This window comes from Gekko japonicus, unplaced genomic scaffold (genome assembly GCF_001447785.1).
Source record: "Gekko japonicus isolate JY-2015 unplaced genomic scaffold, Gekko_japonicus_V1.1 scaffold1766, whole genome shotgun sequence".
Classification (NCBI taxonomy): domain Eukaryota; kingdom Metazoa; phylum Chordata; class Lepidosauria; order Squamata; family Gekkonidae; genus Gekko; species Gekko japonicus.
In genome coordinates this window covers 210,818-231,183 of record NW_015172060.1, presented here as the reverse complement: position 1 = coordinate 231,183, position 20,366 = coordinate 210,818, and positions in this window count along the sequence as shown.

Sequence of the window (20,366 nt, the reverse complement as noted above, 5' to 3'; positions counted from 1 at the left end):
CGTACTTTAATCTATGTCAACTGTTTCCAGAAGCAAAGGATTCAGCCCCATGTTCTGCTGTGATCAGTTAGGCTTCCTAGTTAGAGATCAGAGACTAGCTCAGTAGGAGAAATGTATTGTCTTTTTGAGATGTTGTGGAAGGTAAAATGGCAGATGGAATCTACCCTGCTAAGTAAAAGACATTGTTTTCAAGGATTAAGGATCATTTCCCTGGGATAACTTTTTCTGCAAGGGAAGAAGGCAACACAATTGCACTGCTTTTCACTAGCCAGTGCTGCATGATAAAACACTCTTTAATATTTCTGTCCTTAAAAATTCACCACAGAGTAGTTCTTGTCATATTCTAAAATGCTTGGTAGTAGTAATGTAGCCTGGATAGCTCAGGCTAGCCTGATCGCATCAGATCTTAGAAGCTAAGCAGGGTCAACCTTGGCAAGTATTTGGATGGGAGACCTCCAAGGAATACCAGGATTGGACTCGTGACGCAGAAGCAGGCAATGGCAAACTATCTGTGAGCATTTCTTGCCTTGGAAACCCTACAACACCAACAGAGGAGTAATATGACTATGCTGGAGGGTCACAACTACAGTACAGTAACAAAAAGTGGTGGACAAGACTCCAGTTCTGAAAATCTGTTTCCCTCACAGAGCAATGGCAAAGGAGGAACACAGAAATCCCACCAAACTTAACAGAAGTAGGTTAGATGTAATCATGGGGTATGAGTAGGGGAGGAGCTTTGAAACATATTATGGTCATATTGAGGAAAGATATTCTTCACAGTGATGGGCATTTTAGCTTCTTTTCTGTTTTTGAAATAAGTTTTCTGCTAAAACAGCACTTGATGCATATCTGTCAACAGAACACTGTAAAGGTCAGCATTTCGGCATATTTAGAGAATTTCACAGAAGTGCAGAAAAAATATTGTGTTTAAAAAAAAAAAAAAAAACACGCCCAAGTCACAATAAACCCTAAATGAAAAAGAACATCTACCTCCCCAACCCCCAACACACACAACTGACCTGATGAACTCTAAGCAGCATCTTTTTCTGATAGGAAACACAAATAGTTGAGGGCTGTTCTGCCAGTTAAAGAAAAACAGAAGGGAGGAAACTTGGCCTGCTCAGCCCCCTTACAGCTTATAGTATTTTGGAAAGAGAAAACTGGTCTGCGGGAGAAGGGGATATCTGTTCTTTATATTCATATGCATTATTCTCATGGGAGCCCTAACAGTTCTCTTTAACATCAAAGATCAAGGTTGGGTGCCTGTCAGTGGGGGCAGTGAAACAGGGCCACCTACAAACAACACAGCAGTGTCTGTGTACTTGGACAACTCCATCAGTAGTATGCAGAAAAATATATTTTGCTTGTGAATCATAAAGCATGAAAACCACCACCAAAACTGGCAACACAAATCGGAGTATGCTAATTCCTCTGCAGGAGGCACAGAGCGTTAAGGACAGTTGAATGTATGTGAAAGTGGGAAAAAGAAAACAGGGATGGAGAAATAAGCCTGCTCAAGGCTCTAAAATAGGATTGCCAGGTCCCCCCTCGCCACCACCTGGGGATGGGGTTGCCAGATCCAAGCTGGGAAACTCCTGGAAATTTGGGGATGGAGCCTGGGGAGGACAGGGACCTCACTGGGTCCAATGCCCTACCGTCCACCTTCTAAAGCATCTATTTTCTCTAGGGGGACTGATCTCTATATTCTGAAGAAGAGCTGTAAAAGAAAAGGAATTTCACCTGATTCCCCCCCCCCTCACTGTAGGAACTGGTATACCTCATGGCATTTTGTCTACAAGGGTCCTTCAACCTTCAGCAACTGCTTTTCGGGCTTTCCAGGGAACTGTTGGGGGAAGGGAAGGGAAGATCTGCCTCTATAAATACCTAGGGCTTGAGGTTCATAAAAACTAGTTGTTTCAAAGGGAGGGGAAAACAATGTTGTATACAGTTAGCTTGTATACAGTTAAGTCTAACCTCTCTCTTTACTAAAACCATGTGGCTTTTGTTCATGCAGATCCCAGAAAACCTTTTAGGTCGTCAAAGGGGATCCACTCCACCCCTTTTCACCAGCAAGAAAGCTGGTTGGATCTAAGCCATAGCCTAACACCTTCTATAAAAGGTAAAGGTTCCCTTGCTTGAAAGCCAGTCGAATCCGACTCTAGGGTTGCGGTGCTCATCTCCGTTTCAAAGCTGAAGAGCCAGTGCTGTCCGAAGATGTTTCCATGGTCATGTGGCCGGCATGACTAAACACCAAGGCACACGGAACGCTGTTACCTTCCCACCAAAGTGGTACCTATTTATCTACTTGCAATTTCTTGCTTTCGAACTGCTAGGTTGGCAGGAGCTGGAACTAGAGATGGGAGCTCACTCCATCATGCAGCACCCGGATCTCAAACTGCTGAACTACTGACCTTCCACAGCCTGCAGTTCAGCATCTTAACCACTTGAGCCACCGCAACTCCTTGACACCTTCTATAAGGCCATACAAAAGGCATATTCCATAACCTAAGATTCATATTACCATTTACATGTATGCAAATAACTCTCTGGTGTATTCTATGTACACAACTAAATGCAGATCTGTCACATCTGACAGGACAAAAAGACACAACAAAGAGTAACAGCAAAAACCAAACTGACTTTACAATGCTTTTTAGCTTGCCGGTTGTCATGAAATGAAAACATAATTACACTTTTTGCAAGTAAGACCTCATGAAAGTCTACGGTGTCAGTAATTTTTTATTCAAGGTCTGACATATCACATCAAATTCCTCCCTTTGCAGTGATAAAAAAATAAATAAATCTTGCGTTAAATTGTTAAAGACCACTTGGCTCTTATTACAGTGTCTCAGTCTGTAGCAATGTCAATGTAATAGCCTGCCTATGTAAATTTCTGCTTTATAGTGAACAGAGAAATGTCCAATTCCCAACAGTTTGCATGACCAAAGGATTACATTTAGGGCTACAGTGTCTTAAGCTTTTATTCATACTTTTATGAAAATATTATCTTTTTTTTTCAAGTGTTGCCCGATTAATTGGGGTACCTTGTCAATCAATGAATCAAACCAATTAATCAGTTTAGAGAGGTGGCCCTGGGGTTTTCAAGTCTGTTGCAAATTTAGCCATTATCAGAGTCTGCTCCCAATGTGCTACTTTCATGACTTCCCCTTCTATTTGCCAAGGAGTGATGGGGCCGGATGCCATGATCTTAGTTTTTTTGATGTTGAGCTTCAAGCCCACTTTTGTGCTTTCCTCTTTTATCTTAAGCAAGAGGCTCTTAAGGTCCTCTTCACTTTCTGCCATTAGAGTGGTATCGTCTGCATATCTGAGGTTGTTGACACCTGAAAAAGACTTTTGCTGTGCATCTTTGACTGTATTTGTTGTTCTATTTTAAGCTGACCTGAACTATATGACAATGTAGGAGACAGAGCGTTCAGTGACTTGAACAGACCAATTACACCACCTCTTTTTGTTTTCGTTCTCCCCTCAATATTCCATGCTTCCTCTGTCCTTATCAGCAAGTGGAGGGTATTATCTTCTTTTTTAAGCAGCCAAATTGATATTTGTCTGCGTACCTGGGGAATTACCAATTTTTTTTAAAAAAAAATCTACCTTGTCTATCACAGATGTCATTTCACTGTTTTACTGATAAATACTTGACTATCCACTTAACTATTAGACAGAACAAGCTAGCAGCCTACTTGAAAGGAACAATTTGGATATCTAGTTCCAACCTCCAAAATGTCTTCTGCCAAAATCTTTTAGGATCTCAGGGGCCTGAGAAGGCTGCCTTCTCCACCACCATCCCTTTAAATGTTCTCAAGATTCCATCTTCTGGGAGCACATTTAGTTCTTTATTCATAAATTCAAATTTTTCCATATACTTGGAAAGTATACATACTCATGTAGACACTACTAACTTGTATGTGGGGAGCAGTGTTGTGATGCTTCAGTGATTGGCAATCAATCAACAAATTTGCTGTTAGATATATTTAGAGACTGGTAGCCCATGAGGAATCACATGAAGGGGGGAAGATAGACAATTTGAAAATCCCACACACTTCCCCCCCCCCAAAAAAAGCCTTTCCCCTTCCAGGGACAATCTGTGTTCCTTGGAGCTTGAGCAGGATTGCCCTCTTAACTGCTCTCAACATTCTATCCATTGTGGCCCCATGTTTAATCCCCATCAGGCCTGTTTTTCTTGCTTTCATTACCCACATGGAGGCCAGTCAATCTATCATTAGATGAAGTAGTGATGGTGGTGGTGGTGATAGGGATAATATAAAACCTGGATCTATCCAGTGGGGGTTTTGAACATTTTCCTAGAACAGTAATTCCCATGTGCTATATCACAAACAACTTTGGGGAGTCCCTTAGTTTCAAAAGTGGTTTTCCAGAGGCACGAAGAGCTGCTGTAACTCCTCCTGCCATACAGAAAACCAGTGTTGAAAATGTCTTTACAAAAGTCCATCTGTGGAGAACTGTAAGGGGGACAATTTGGAAATATCACACAACCACCTAAAATTTCTCCCTCTGGGATCTGTTACGCTTTCAGGGCTTAAATATGCTAATTTCCCCTCTGCCACTTTCTCCCCTTTAACCGACTCTCCTCTTTTGTCATTATTCTGTCCCTTCTGGAGCAATTTTTAATCCCCACCAGCCTGCTTTTTGAGAATCCTCCCCTTTCTCTTTGTTATAGAACCATGTTTTTTGCACTCCAAGGACATTTCCGGAGCTCACAGAAACCTGCAGTTTCTCTGGGAGATGCCTTTCATTGGGCACACTGGGTGTGTGATAGTTTATTATTAGATACAGTGATATAGATACTGAAAGCCATAAGTGAAGCTATGAATAAAAGAAGCTTCATATTCTGCACATATATTTCTTTTTTTCATGCAAGAAAAATCAAAGCAAATATTTTTAAATATTTACTCATCGCCCACTAGCATATTAAAATTCTTGTCACCCAATATACAGCTCATAATATAGAGTGTAGGAAGGGATTATTTGGGCTGTATTTTATTACCAACATTCCATGAGTAAAGCTCATGTGTGAACAAAAATGTTGTTACTCATCTTTATTATGAGCAGCTGAATATCTTCAAATCATCAGGCTTCCTGTAAGTACAGATATTCTGTTGCTTTTTTATAGTCATCTAATCAAAACTGCAATGCAGGAGGACTGAGAAGTTCTTGGATTAATTTTTTTATAACATCATTTATAACATGATCTGATGCAGTAACAGTTGTGAATCAAAATCAGGACATGCGGTATCTAATAGAAGGAGCCATCTACTAATGATCTTTGAGGATGACTATGGATTTCCAAAGACATATACTACCAATTTGAAGAACTTGTCCTCTGTGCAATATATATACTGGAATCAAAATTCCAGTAGTTTTATTTAGAGTTAACTAATCATGATAGCTATTTTTTATTATTATAGGATGCACAAAATAGAAAACTTACTTTATTCCAGAGTCTATGCTGTCCCTGAGAAACTTTTTACACATTAAGGAGTACACAGGTTGCGTCTGGGGGCCCCACCCTGCATCCTATGTAACAGTCAGACATGAGTTGTGGGTTCTTCTCAATTCCCACACTTGTGGTGCATGATTCAGAGCCCAATAGTAGCACACATGAAGAGAGGGCTCCAATCTCCCCCCCTCCCTGCACCATTTCCCAAACTTAAATGATACAGGGGGTGCTATTTGGTCCATTGGGGAAATCCAATCTGGTGCAGCTGGCTTTTCTTAATGGACCCTATAGTGTCCCCTCCCTGATCATTTCCGGTTGTAATCAGAATAGGGCACTAGGCACATTGGAACTCAAGAAATCCTGCAACTCATGCCTGACTATTAACCCACCCACCCCCAGACCCAACCTAGGTACCCTGTAATGTGTAAAGAATCCCCTGGCAGTGCCAGCATTGCAAATCATCAACTGTTGAGTAGCTGTTGGATTATACCAGTCCTCTGGAGGCTGCTCCACAGGACAACCCCTTTACCATGCAGATGTTCTGAGCACCAAGCAGATTTCACCATGCTACTACAAAACAGAAACAGGGCAATGTGATCAAATTTGGGAAACCACATCATAGGAATGAACAAGAACACCTCATGGCTTATTATGAGAAGTTTAATTGAGGTTTGACTTTTGAGGAGCCCTTTGTTCATGAGAACAGGGCCCAACAGTGGGCCTGTCCAGATTCCAAGGAACTTTAACAACATAGAGGCACCCCAGTTTAAGTCGTTTCAGATTTAAGAGCAGCTACACAAAAAAATTGAGGTGGAGACCTGAGTTTCCTGCATGATCATTGCTGATGGGTCTAACCACTCTGAATTTTGTAAACTGGCGTATGCTGTTGTTGCAGTTTTCCAAACATGGACCAGTATTTTGTGATCAGACACAGACATCCTTAGCTATGTTGTCTAAGACAGCAGCCTTCTTGATTGGAATTTATAAGGCCCCACAAAGCCTGGTAATCAGATCAAAGAGTATCCAACAAGGAAACTGGTGATTTGCTCCTAACGATCTTATGTAACATTGCTACCCTAGGGATAATTTCCACGTAGGAAACATACAAGCAGCATACTGTGTTACAAGCACACATGGGCTTGAATTCAAACAGCTTTTTTTGCTGGTGCAAGAAAGACAAGGGGCCTCATTATGAGCCCAGAAAGAACTGTGTCATCTGGGACCTGCATGAACAGAAAGCTACACAAGACGGGGGGCTATAGCGGAGAAATGGTCATTCCTCTTGTCAATCAGAAAAGCAGGTAGGATTCAACCCATAGTGCACAGTTATGGCCATTATAGCTTACAACAAATGCCTGCCCAAATTCCTCTTCACAAATGTGTGCAGTGTACATAGCACATGGAAGGAAAACCACAATGTGTGATAGTATAGTGGGTTAGATAGCAAACACGAAAATGAATATTTAACTGTCAGTACAGAAAACCCTTTTTCCCTCTCCTGGAAATGGTTGTAACTCAATCTAGCCAAGGAGAGCAAATCTGCTAGTGAGTTATGTCTGTTCATCCCAAAGGAATGAAAATAAGTATATTACATTGCCTACTATTACACATTATATTTAATGATACCATGGTCCAAGGGGGAATTTCTATATTACAAATGTAGACCTAATATTTTTACCGATTCTGATGAAGAAACAATATAATCTATCATTAAAAAAACTGCTCATTGGCAAATTATGTATATAAGCAAGAAATTAATGTATATGCCTCTGGAAAACAGACGCAGCAAAAAAAAAGTAGAAGTAATTTCAAAGGGAGCTGCTGCCGGTTTATTTTGTATCTAAGGCATCTTCCTAGTCAATGAACCTCTGTGAAAGATTAATGTAGTTTGAACTTTTATTGAGGAATATCATTTGTGCACTGTCACATTTAGCACAAATGGTGCTTCAGTCACAGTTCAGTAATATTCCAGCATATTATTTCCAAGGCATTTGAGAGTTTAGAGAATTATTGAAGGGCACGCTGTACTCATTTGGTAATAAGGCAGAGTGCGGTTGCGGTCTCCATATGATTTCCACAAATGGAATCTCTCTTAATTCCGTTGCACATAGAGAATAGTTCCAATAATCACCCAGGTGAAATAAACCCTGCTGGGGAATATAGATGGACTATCGCATTCCACAAGGACTTTGCAAAGGCTTTTTAAAAAGGAAAGAAACATAAGCAGCAGTGGAAACCGGGCCCACAGTAAACAGGCTAGGAAACATGGAGACTTCCTCCCTAGAGCCAAAGCCAGATTAAGGTGAATAAAACCCTAGATGATGTTAACTACACCCTTCCCCTGAATGTTTTCATATTCTTGAGTAATGTCTGCTTACATGTTTTTATCTATTTATGATGTGATCCCCTCTGAGCCCACTTGTGGGGAGGGCAGAATACAAATACAAATACATAAATAAAACATCTGAGGTGAATACTAGACAATGAATAAGCATTATGTAGCAGAGGCCTGGACTTGGATGGCCCAGGCCAGCCTGATGTTGTCAGATCTCTAAAGCTAAGCAGGGTTGGCCCTGGTTAGGACTGGGATGGGAGACCACCAAGGAAGTCCAGGGTTGCTATGCAGAGAAAGGCAGTGCCAATCACCTCTGAACGTTGCTTGCCTTGAAAACTCTGGGGGAAGGGTATCATGTCAGCACAAGTCAATTAGAGCTTTCTGGCAGTATTATCTAAACCAGTCACCTAAACCAGTCAACTCACAGACGGGGCAGCCAGACCAAGCTGCCATATGGTTACAAAGGGGATCAGTGGCTGGTCATTCATGCACCCTCTTGCCAGTGTTAAGGCAACAGAGCAGGTGGACATGCAGTAGATGCTGGCAGACAGGAAGTGGGGAGATAGCAATGATAGGAACTGGAAGAGCACCGGAAGAGGAGAGTCCACCATTGGGTTCCAGTGACTATTCAAACTGTGCAAAATGTCAAAAACATTTCTGTTTCCTCCTGAAGAAAGAAACAGTGTGGTAAAGATATTCCAGCATTATTTGTAAGGAGGAGAATTGTAGGTTTATCTTTTGCTACCTGGAAAGACTCTAATCATGTATCATTTTAGCAGGTGTGATATGACTTTAATTTTCTCTCTGTGCAAGAAAGTAGTGCAGGGAATCTGAAACAGATTTTTCTCCGCTACATGCAAGACCCAGATGGAAAACTGTGAAAGCTTAGTTTTGAAGCCATTCAAGCTGACAGCTCCTCAAGTAGGAGGATTAATCCAACTTGTAAAGATAGTATTTGTGCAGGGCCCTTGCAGAAGAATCCAAAACTGCTTACATCCATCTAGGAGGCTCACTTTGGCCTCTAAAAATAAAGAATGTGACAGCCATTTAACAAGATACAGGACAGGCAGCTGTTGCCTCTTTGGAACTACACTGGAAACTCGAGGACATACTGGAAGCGGTTACCCAAGCAAGAATGTTAACCAAGACAGAGGCTCAAGTTGCATCTTCTCTTGCAAACAAAGTCCAGTGCACACTTCAATGACAATGTGAATTTTCTTTTGCTTCACATATAGTACTTCACATATAGGCTTAATTCAGAGCTACATAGCAGGATACTGATCCTCTATTCACTGAAAGCAAAATGAGGACCACAAAGACTGGGGTGTACAAATATTTGTTAGCATTTCTATTGAAGGCAATATAGCCTTAGAATTCTTAGTTAAACCTAAAGAAAAGGATGGCTTAGTTATAATTAGTAGAATGATAGAATGGTCAGGGTATGGGGGTAGCTCTGAGATAAAAAGAGGGTTGTTGTTGTTCAGTCGCACAGTCGAGTCTGACTCTTCGCGACCCCGTGGACCACATCACTCCAGGCCCTCCTGTCTTCCGTCGTACTTCGGAGTTTGCTTAATTTTATGTTCATTGCATCAATAACACTGTCTAACCATCTCATACTTTGCCGTTCCCTTTTTCTTTGCCAGTTTGGTATAGTGGTTAAGTGCACGAACTCTAAACCTGGGAGAACTGGGTTTGATTCCCCACTCCTCCACTTGCACCTGGCTGGATGACCTTGGGTAAGCCATAGTTCTGTCAGAGCTGTTCTTGAAAAAATAACCGTTTCTGTCAAGAGCTCTCTCAGCCCCACCTACCTCACATGGTGTCTGTTGTGGGGAGGGGAAGGGAAAGGAGTTTGTAAGCTGCTCTGAGACACCTTTGGGTAGTGAAGGGTGGGGTATAAATCCAATCTCCCCCTCCTCCTCCTCCTCCAATCTTTTCCAGCATCAGGGTCTTCTCCAGTGAGTGCTCCCTTCTCCTTTGGTGGCCAAAGTATTTGAGCTTCAGCTTCAGGATCTGGCCTTCCAGGGAACAGCCAGGGTTGATTTCTTTTAGGAGGGATCCTTGCTCAAAATAAAACAGTTGTTTATTTAGAAGTATAACAGTGTAATGGTTTCAGTATAGTGTCTTATGCGTAATGGTTCCAGATCGGTTCTTTAAAATTCCTTAAATAGACCTAGCCACAAAGGCTTATTTTTTCACTTGCTACTTAGGCTAATAACTTCCACACCGGCTTATTTTCCTCACTTGCCACTTGGGCTCATAACTTTCACACAGAACAAGATTTCCCTCACAACAGCTCACTCAGTCTCTTCACACACTTCACAAAAAACCTCTACTGACTCTCTCCCCCACACAAAGCTTCTCTGAACCAACTAGGCGACTCTGACCCCTAGGGTACAGCTGCCATCCAGCCATAACACTCTTCAGTCCAGCCTCTCTTTCTTACTATATAGGCCTGCATTTTAAATCACAGCAACATATACATAAAACTCCACATTAAAACACAGGAATAAAACACACACAAAACATTTACATACTGAAGACATCACAACGGCTTTCCATTCTCTTTTATGGCAGAATCCCATTATGATCCACATCCCTTGGGCTGTAGTTGTCAGGATGGGCCATGGAATCCTACCTGCTGCATTTTGGAAGGATCTAATACGAGTGCACACTTCTGAGAAGATGTGATGCAGCTCAAAGGCTAACAACTCATGGGCTAGAAAAAAGTAAGGACACAATGCCTCCTGCCTCTGTCTGCATGGATGCTGAGGGTAGCCAGGCAGTAAGGGAAGGTCATGGAAAGCACAGGTAGGTTCAGAAAGCTGCCTTCCCACAACAGCTCCCCCTTGTCTCCTTTCTGCACTCCACATAGCCTGACCCACCACCCATCAGTTGTTCTTCCAATGCTCTACCTGTACATGAGGCAAACAGCCCCTTTGCATTGAGGTCATTGCTTATGCTCCTCTTTTTCTTTTCAGGCAACTGATACCCCATGACTTTGTTGCCTACGTCCACTTCAGTGTGTCCTAATGCTGCCACCTGAGTGTCAAAGGAGAGTCTCATGTCTGGAAAGGTTGAAGACCACTGCTGTACACAACTATGAAAATACAGGGCACTCAAACAACCACAGCAATGTATGGAGTTCAGTAAAGGGTACATCAAAGCCCCATCTTCTGCAGGCGAGCTACTGGATGAGAGCCAGTTTATAGAAATCTGCCCCATTAAATAAATATGTTCAGGGGCAGAGTGCAAGTGCATTCACTTGTATATATGCAACGATGATCAACTATGCGACTGTTTACTTTGCAAGATCTGAACAAACCACTTCTTGGGGCATATGACAGACTGGTGCTATTTTTCAGGCTCACAGGGGAGAAAGTAATTGAAAGAGAGCCACCTTAGGCACAGTCAGCAGAGCAGGACTTCATGAAATCATCATAAATTGGCAAAATGACCAAGAGAGAGTAAACAATTAAAAATAAGAGAGGTGGCTACTTTCCTTGGCAAAGAGGCAATAGGGTGTTGGCAGTGCTGTCAAAAGACTGATGGTTGATCTAGCTCTAATACAGGGTACACTGGTCACTGAAGTTGCCTTTTAGAATGAACGGACACTATCATTTCACTTCTTTGTTTGAGTAACCTGAAGTCACTAAACAATTATTTTAGCAAAAGAGAACTGGAGACACAAAGATTTCACACTGAACAATCAGTTAGTAATAACTGCCAACTTTTGAAAAGATGTGATTCAGTTCAGAAGTTAAGCATCACAGGATAAAGGGATCTCGTGGTTTCAAGTGGACCTGTTCAAATGATCAAATAATTTGTATTATAATAAAGAACGTGCAACATGGAGCACTGGGGAGAGATGACAGAATAAAGGAAGGAAGGAGACTCCTCCTCCTGCCCCATGCTTTCCTCCACCATGTTGTCTACAGAACACCTAGCCTTATTTGTTTCTTCTGCTCTATACTTCTTGTCCTCTCCAGGTCTTTTAACAGATGAGAGGGGTAGAAAGGGAAGCTCTCCTTCAGGACAGAAGGGTAGGAAGGGGATGGGGAGGGAGTCTCCACCCTTGACTCATTCAAAGGAGCTTGGTCTGAGCTCAGTAGTAAAGAATGGCAAACTGCATTCTTACCATGATGCCAGCCCTCCACTTTCGAAATGGGTGAATGGACTGTATTGACCAGAGGAAATATATAGCAGGGGCCGACCTCCTCATAAGAACTACCCGACCCCTCACCCACCTAAAAGCTGCAAGCACCAATAACCAACACAGGGCAATATATACTTGCATTATTTTGGAATGAAATCACAATCACATGACAATGAACACTGCAAAGTCTTCTTTATCTGATATCATGTACATAACCCCTGTAAGAAATGCTTGTAATACAATAATTTAGACTCAGTGGGAAACATTTGTTGCTTAACAGAAATATGCTTGAAAGTTTTCCAAGTGTAATGACATGATTTATGTTCTTAGTTTCAAATCTATCACACTTGCTTTAAAAAAAATCATAGAACCCTCCCAATACCACCCCCCAATAATCACTTGGAGGAGGAGAAGATTGGATTTATACCCCGCCTTTCACTCGGAGTCTCAGAACGGCTTACAAACTCCTTTCCCTTCCCCTCCCCACAACAGACACCCTGTGAGGTAGGTGGGCTGAGAGAGCTCTGACAGAAACTGACCTTTCAAGGACAGCTCTTGTCAGAACTATGGCTTGCCCAAGGTCATCCCGCAGCTGCAAGTGGAGGAGTGGGGAATCAAACCCGATACTCCCAGATTAGAGTCCGCACACTTAACCACTACACCAAACAGGCAAAGAAAAAGGGAACGGCAAAGTATGAGATGGTTAGACAGTGTTATTGATGCAATGAACATAAAATTAAGCAAACTCCGAAGTACGACGGCTCACCTACACCAAACTGGCTCAACAGTGCATCAGATTTTCCCAGTCTATATGCACTTTCTAAGGGCTGCCGATTTTGGCAAGGTTGGGGTAGTGGTTTCCTCCCTACCTCCACATAGAAGCAACTTTCTGCAAGAGCAGGAGCTCTCTTCCATTGCCCAAGTCCAACCCTGACCCCATTTTCCCCCTTGATCTTCTGCGTATTAAATGTCTGATATCAGAAACAGGACACAGTCACATCTAAGATACGAAGAGATAGAGAATGAGAGAGAAATGAAAGAATGGAACGCATCACTATATTGGAGGAGGAACACAAGGCAAAGGGCAGCGCCAAAATTTATCAGCAACTTAATGCGGAGCGGAAGTTACTAGAGATTCTGGAAACCTCACAAATTCAAAAAAACTTAATTTACTTGAAGCAGAAATTCTGGTTAAAATCTTCTAAAAACTTGCAGATGTTAGCTTGGAGAGTCAAGAACAAAAGAAAATCAAGTTTTATCGGATCTTTAATAAATGGCAAGGGCGAGAAGCAATATGCAGCAAAGGACATAGCAAATACTTTTGCAGAGTACTATGCAAAACTTTACAAGACGCGATTACCGAAACAAGAAGAGATAAGACAGTATCTGGACTCAATCACATCTCTACCCAATCTCGCTCGAGAACACATGGACATAATGGAGGAAATAATTACCCCCTCAGAATTAAAAGAGACTATGAAACATCTGAAAAATAATAAAGCCACTGGTCCAGACGGGATTCCCTCTGAATTTTACAAAACCTTTCAACACACTCTGTGTGATCATCTCCTTACCACCTGTAATAATGTTCTGCTGAAAGGATTTATGCCTAATTCTTGGTCTGAATCAACCATAACAGTAATTTATAAAGAGAATAAAGACCCAACTTCTCCCGCCTCATATAGACCTATTGCGCTCCTTAATCATGATAATAAGATCTTTACAACTATTATGGCAAATAGGTTGAAGTCCTTTATCTCTAAATATATTAATCCTGACCAGACGGGCTTTATCCCTGGCCGACAAATTACAGATAACATCCGTAGGACTCTTGATATAATTATCTACAGGAAAAAATCCCGGAGGGAAGCTTTAATACTTGCTTTAGACTTTGAAAAGGCGTTTGACTCTGTGGAAACTCCCTATGTTTTATCTCTCTTCAAAAAGCTAGGTTTTGGCGGTAATTTTCTTAGGGTTATACAAGCTATATACTCACATAACACAGCCAAGATCAGGGTTAACGGACTTAGCTCTTCACCATTCAGCCTTACGAGAGGAACGAGACAGGGCTGTCCATTATCTCCATTGATATTCGCTCTTGCAATAGAGCCACTAGCGGAAAAACTACGACAGTCGGAGAATTTCAATGGAATAAACATTAATGGTCTGGAACACAAAACGAACTTATATGCTGATGATTTAACTTTATACGTTTCTGACCCAGCAAGCTCTATTCAACCTATCCTTCTCATGTTACAAGACTTTGGCACAATCTCGGGCCTACAAATAAATTATAACAAATCTGAGGTGTACCCTATTTACATCAAGCAAGAAACGACAGAGTTGCTGCAAAAACTTTGTCCGTTTAGTTGGGTCCAGGGAACATGGAGACATCTCGGCATTATGATACCGATTAACTTAAAACACTTGTTTAAAGTCAATTACAATGCTCTTCATCTAAGAAATAAAACAGACTTCGCTAACTGGAATACTCTTAAGCTGACCTTACCGGATAGACTACATATGATTAAGAGCTTCATATTTCCAAAATTCCTTTTTCTCTTCAGAGCTCTGCCGATTTTCATCGCTAAAAAAGAACACCAAATCTGGCAAAAATCCTTAACAGACTTTCTATGGGATGGGAAAAAATCTAGGATAAATTGTAACTTATTGCACAGACCCGCAAAACTAGGTGGACTTGATCTTCCCTTATTACAAGGTTATCATCAAGCTGCAATCTTATCACAAGTAGTCCAAATGCAATACAAAGATGATCAACAGCAATGGAGAACAATTGAACTAGTGTACACTGCTCCATTCTCCCTTCAAGAAATTGCCTGGATTAAACCTGCCTCCAGACCAAGAGCAGTAAGAGATAATTTTTTATTGTCAACAGCAATCGCTACTTGGGATAAGTGCAAGCACCTCCTGCCTCAAGAGATCTCACAATTGTCCACATGTACGGGTCAAAACTGGTTTAAACAAGGCCTAATTCAGCATGCTTTTGAGGACTGGAGGGAAGCAGGATTTGGACGCCTACTCGACTTAATGGACAAAAGAACAATGCGGGACAAGCAATTTTTTGACCAGAAAATGGGAAAGCCGACTCCCTGGTTTCAGTATTTACAATTAAAGCACCTCACTGATTTCCTTGCGGAACAGGGCACGTTCGACAGGGATCTAACAAACCTAGAAAAAATCATTAAACACTATCCCAATTCTCCGAAAGGCACGGTGTCTAAAATATATCGCACAATAATCTCGGAAGAGAATCATCCAAAATTCAAATTTCAACATCGATGGGAAGAAGAGCTGTCGGTACAATGGAATGAAGCAGACTGGGAAAATGTGTGGTCCTCGCCAGCCAATTGCTCCACCATATTCAATGTCCGACTACAGTTTTTTAAGATTCAGTCGCGCTGGTACATAACCCCTCATCAATTACATAAAATAAACGTGAATAACAGCCCGCAATGCTGGAAAGGCTGTGGGCAGGTGGGCACCTACCTTCATTGTTGGTGGGAGTGCCCGAAAATCGGCAAGTTTTGGGGAGAGATTAGAAGGCAGATCTATGATATATCTTCACATTACCTTAATCTCAAGCCTGAAATTTTTTTATTAAACCACTGGGATTCCGAGTTAGATAATAGAAACAAAGATATAATCTCTTTGCTCCTCGCCACAGCTCGCCTAACAATAGCGTCCTGTTGGAAATCTTCTCTGCCGCCAACTCTAGCAAATTGGCATGAAAAGGTTTGGGATCAATTCGTGATGGCAAAAATTACAGAGAAAATGCATAAGACACAGGTTCCCCAGGCAATCAACTCCAAATTTGAGTCAATTTGGTTCCCAATATTCTCTTATCTTACCTCGCACGATATCTTACCTGCAAACTTACATTATCGCAAATGGCTAACGTTATAAGACAGTATTACCAAGGTTTGTCAAGTAGAGATGAGATTCATAATCTTTACCCCTTTAACTCCATGAAATAATACACTCATGTTTGTTTAAAAGGTCCTTCTGTTAAATTGTGACGATTTGTAATATTTACTGATTTAGTTTATAACTGTTATTGAGTTGCATTTTCATGAAGCTGTATCTTTGTTACTGGTGAAAGCATGGCTTAATTTACTTTGGATACATTAATTAAAAAAATTAAAAAAAAAAAAAGAAAGAAAAAGAAACAGGACAGAGAGCCCATATATTTGTATATGTAAGGCCTAGATCAAGACAGCTGTGGACATGGAGTTGGGGTGCTATCAGACCTAGATTCAGGCTCAAGAAAGAAATTCAAAACTCATCTGAAGCAAGAAAGCAAAAAGATAAGAAGCAGTGATAATCATATAGTAAAAAGGTTCCATGAAAACATACTGTTCAGAGAGTAACCGATGCTCATAATTTCTGAAAAGGAGCCAGAAGCTTATTCACAGCAGTAAAGAAAGGATGCATGAACAGAAAGATGCAAGCTTTTGCATAAAGATTTGCCAGGTTTAGTTTTGGCACTACTAGTTGAGAGGAGCTTGAGGGTCAGGGAAAGTCCTCAGCCTGAGTTCTTAGAGAGCCACAGCCAGTAGACAAGGCTAAGAGAGATGGCCCAGCATTCTGAAGGCTCTATACATTCTGATAACATCAAGGCAAACTGTCAAAAGCAACAGGAGCTCTTCAGAAGATAGTTGTTTTTAAATTATTCCCTGCCATCCTTACACCTCCAAATGCCAGACATGAGCCATCACCATCTGCATAGAATGCAATGTTGTGCCTGGCCTCTCTGATTCATATTGTGCTATACATGAACCTCTTCTGTTATACATCTGTTATGGTACAAGAGCTTTTCCACGCTTCTTTGATCTGACTCAGTATTTGTACTTCTGTCTCAGAACTGTGCTGAAAACATCCCTAGCTGTTCCACTCTGTAATTGGTATCAAAATATTTGGTAGCACAGTCAGCAACACCCACAATTTTTCTCTGTGCCTTCTGCCAGTATAGAACATCAGTGTCTTGTTGCACTTTTTTTTTTGTATAGCTGAATTTCTTTACATTGCAGAACCCGTCTGCATTTTATGGCCTCAGTGCTGTTCAGTGAAGTTGGCACATGATTTCTGCTTTCATAAGCACCTTTCCCAAAGGCGCATAAGGAAGTCTGAGTGCCGAAGAATAGATGCTTTAGAATTATGGTGCTGAAGAAGATTCTTGAGAGTCTCTTGGACTGCAAGGAGATCAAATCAATCCTAACAGAAATCAACCCTGACTGTTCCCTGGAAGGCCAGATCCTGAAGCTGAAGCTCAAATACTTTGGCCACCAAATGAGAAAGGAGCATTCACTGGAGAAGACCCTGATCCTGGGAAAGATTGAAGGTAAAAAAGACAGGGACGGCAAAGGATGAGATGGTTAGACAGTGTTATCATGACATGAAGTTGAGCAAATTCCAGACTCCATGGGGTCACGAAGAGTTGGACTTGACTGCGCAATTGAACAACAACAAAAAAGGATCAGTGTTCAGGCGTGGCATCAAGGGCCATGGATCCCAGTAAAAGAGATAGCAATTAAGTACCTATCCAGAAGTCCAGCATGAAATACATCAGAGTTAAACAGAAAGATAAATCAAGAGAGCACAGAATACTGGGGGATGGGGGTGAGCGAAGTTCTTGTGCGTTTGCAGGCCATTTGATAAAACAAATGGTTGTAAAACCATTTGGTGATGGGTGGCATGATGGGTTAAGATAGCTGGAAGGCCAACCACTCGCTAGCCTAGCTACACACCACAGAAAGAACACAACACTCACTAGCCTAGCTACACACCACAGAAAGAACACAACACTTGCTAGCCTAGCTACACACCACAGAAAGAACACAACACTCGCTAGCCTAGCTACACACCACAGAAAGAACACAACACCAGTACTGAAGTAGATGCCTTTTAGCTCTTTCCACGTCTATGAATCTCTTTGATTTATTTATATTAAAATTTTTACACACAGCTTCCTTACTTTGTTGGAAGCAGCTTCCAAGAAAGAGAAATTCATACACTTTTCGAAGATCAACAATCTGTAATCCAGAGACCGGAAAGCAGCCATACAATTCAAATTCAACACAGTTTGACCAGCCATGAAACACAGAAGCACAAGATTTAAGCAAGGCCCAAGCTTTAGAAAAAGACTGCCTTGTGGTTAGTGAAAGGCTAGCAAGGACGGCAAAGGATGAGATGGTTAGACAGTGTCAGCGATGCAACGAACATGAAATTGAGCCAACTTCGGAGGACGGCGGAAGACAGGAGAGCCTGGCGGGAGATTGTCCATGGGGTCGCGAAGAGTCGGACTCGACTGTGCGACTGAACAACAAAGCAAGGAGACTGCCCTACGGACCTCTTCCAAAAGGCTGTTCCACAGTGGAGGGACCATAACTGAGAGTGCTCGAGATCCAGCCATGGAGGACCAAAGTGAATGGAGGAGACAGTAAGTAACAAGTGACGGGAGGATCTTAACAACTGCTCTGTTCTTCTCTTAGTCTGCAGTCTAGCAGCTCCCCAGCTGCTCACATAGAAGCGGAGAAGCAGTCACTAATTAACGAAGAATCCTAACATGTTAAATTATCTTAATTAATCGTGAGACTCTGACACCACCTATTTTCTTTTAAGAGTTCATATAAAGAAAATATATTCAAAATGTTCTACAGGTGGCACTGGACACCAGATAAACTATCTAAATTTTATAAGAATATTTCAGATACCTGTTGGAGATGTAAAAATAATATAGGAACTTTTTACCATACTTGGTGGAGGTATGAAAAAATATGTAATTTTTGGAAAACGGTTAAAAAACTGATAAAAGAGATTACAGATATAGAATTGCAACTTCTTCCAGAAATTTTTCTTCTTAATATGATACCAGATAGAATAAATAGAGATGATCTCTCCGTCATTCTATATATTCTCACGGTAAGCAGAATCCTCGTGGCTAAAAAATGGAAAACGGATATAATACCTAGAAGAGATGAGATAATTAAAAAAATCCTTGAAATAGCGGAAATGGACAAATTAAATCAGATACTAGCAGGGAGAGATGATAATACTTTTAAGAAAAGGTGGGCTAAAGTAAATAAATGGATGGGAAAAATGTATAATGTATACTCCAAAGAATGTTATGTATAAAATGAATTTACTTTTTTTTTTTGTAATGGAAAATACATAAATAAACTTTATAATGGGGGGGGGGGAGAAGAGTTCATGGAGGCATTTATTGTCCCATTCCTCCCCACCTAATTTTATCTTTATGGTTATCTGTTAAATAGGTTAGGCTAAGACACAGTGACCTAACAAGCTTCCCACCATTGTGGAAATCTCTGCAGCTACTATTAACAATCAAAGCCCCGGCATTCCAGGGGGCAATGAGCACGCTCAGGCCTTATCAGGCCGTCTTGGAGAAGGCTCTCCCCTTTTTAAGTTCAGAAATTATTGGGGGGGTTTCTGCCAGCAGCCCCAAAACACTTCCATTTATTTTATTTATTTATTATTTTGATTTATACCCCGCCCTTCCTGCAAGCAGGCTTCGTCATCTCTTGCTTGGAGCACCCCATGGATGGAGTCGCCAATTGCCAGGAGTTGTTTGCGACTTGACAGCACTTCGCTCTGCTTCTTGAGGAAAGCACCCACTGCCCTGCTGGCAGGCACTCAGCCATGAACATCCGCATTAGAGGGAATGATAATTATAATTCAGAAGTTGTGGACCCAGAACACACTCTACCTTCCCCCTTTAACAAAGGGAGGAACTTCTGCTTTGGGCCTGCATTAATCACACAGGCATTCAATTTGTCTGTGACAATAGCTCACTGTATAGATCCAACAATAGAGCAGTAATATAAGAGTTACCTATAAGAATTACCTATTGTAATCTGAAATAGGAAGGGCACTATCACTTTTCTCCTCCCTCAAAACTTATCCCCCGCTTATTCTCACAGCGTTCTTTAATTTTTAACACTGGCACTCAATACAGCAGGATAACCCAGTAGCCAAATCTCAGCTCACAAAACCTCTCTTGAGGAAATTGTGCCAGGACTTTTCCTGTGGCTGGCCTCAGTTAAGGAGTCAAAACTGAGCAAAAGGCTACAGGGTTTAGCCTTCACCCTTTTGCATTCATTCAAATGGAAACAGATGCAAGAAAACAGCCCAGAACATAGCACTCTTCCCTACCAGGATTGGTCACCCACATAATCTCACTGTAACGGAACGACGATTGAGTCCTGTGGCACCTTTAAGACCAACAAAGTTTAATTCTGGGTATAAGCTTTTGTGTGCAGGCACACTTCTTTAGATACAACCCACCTGAATCTATCTTCACTGTAATGGAATTAAGCATGCCAACAGCACCTTTGTATATCCAAAATTATGTTGACTGG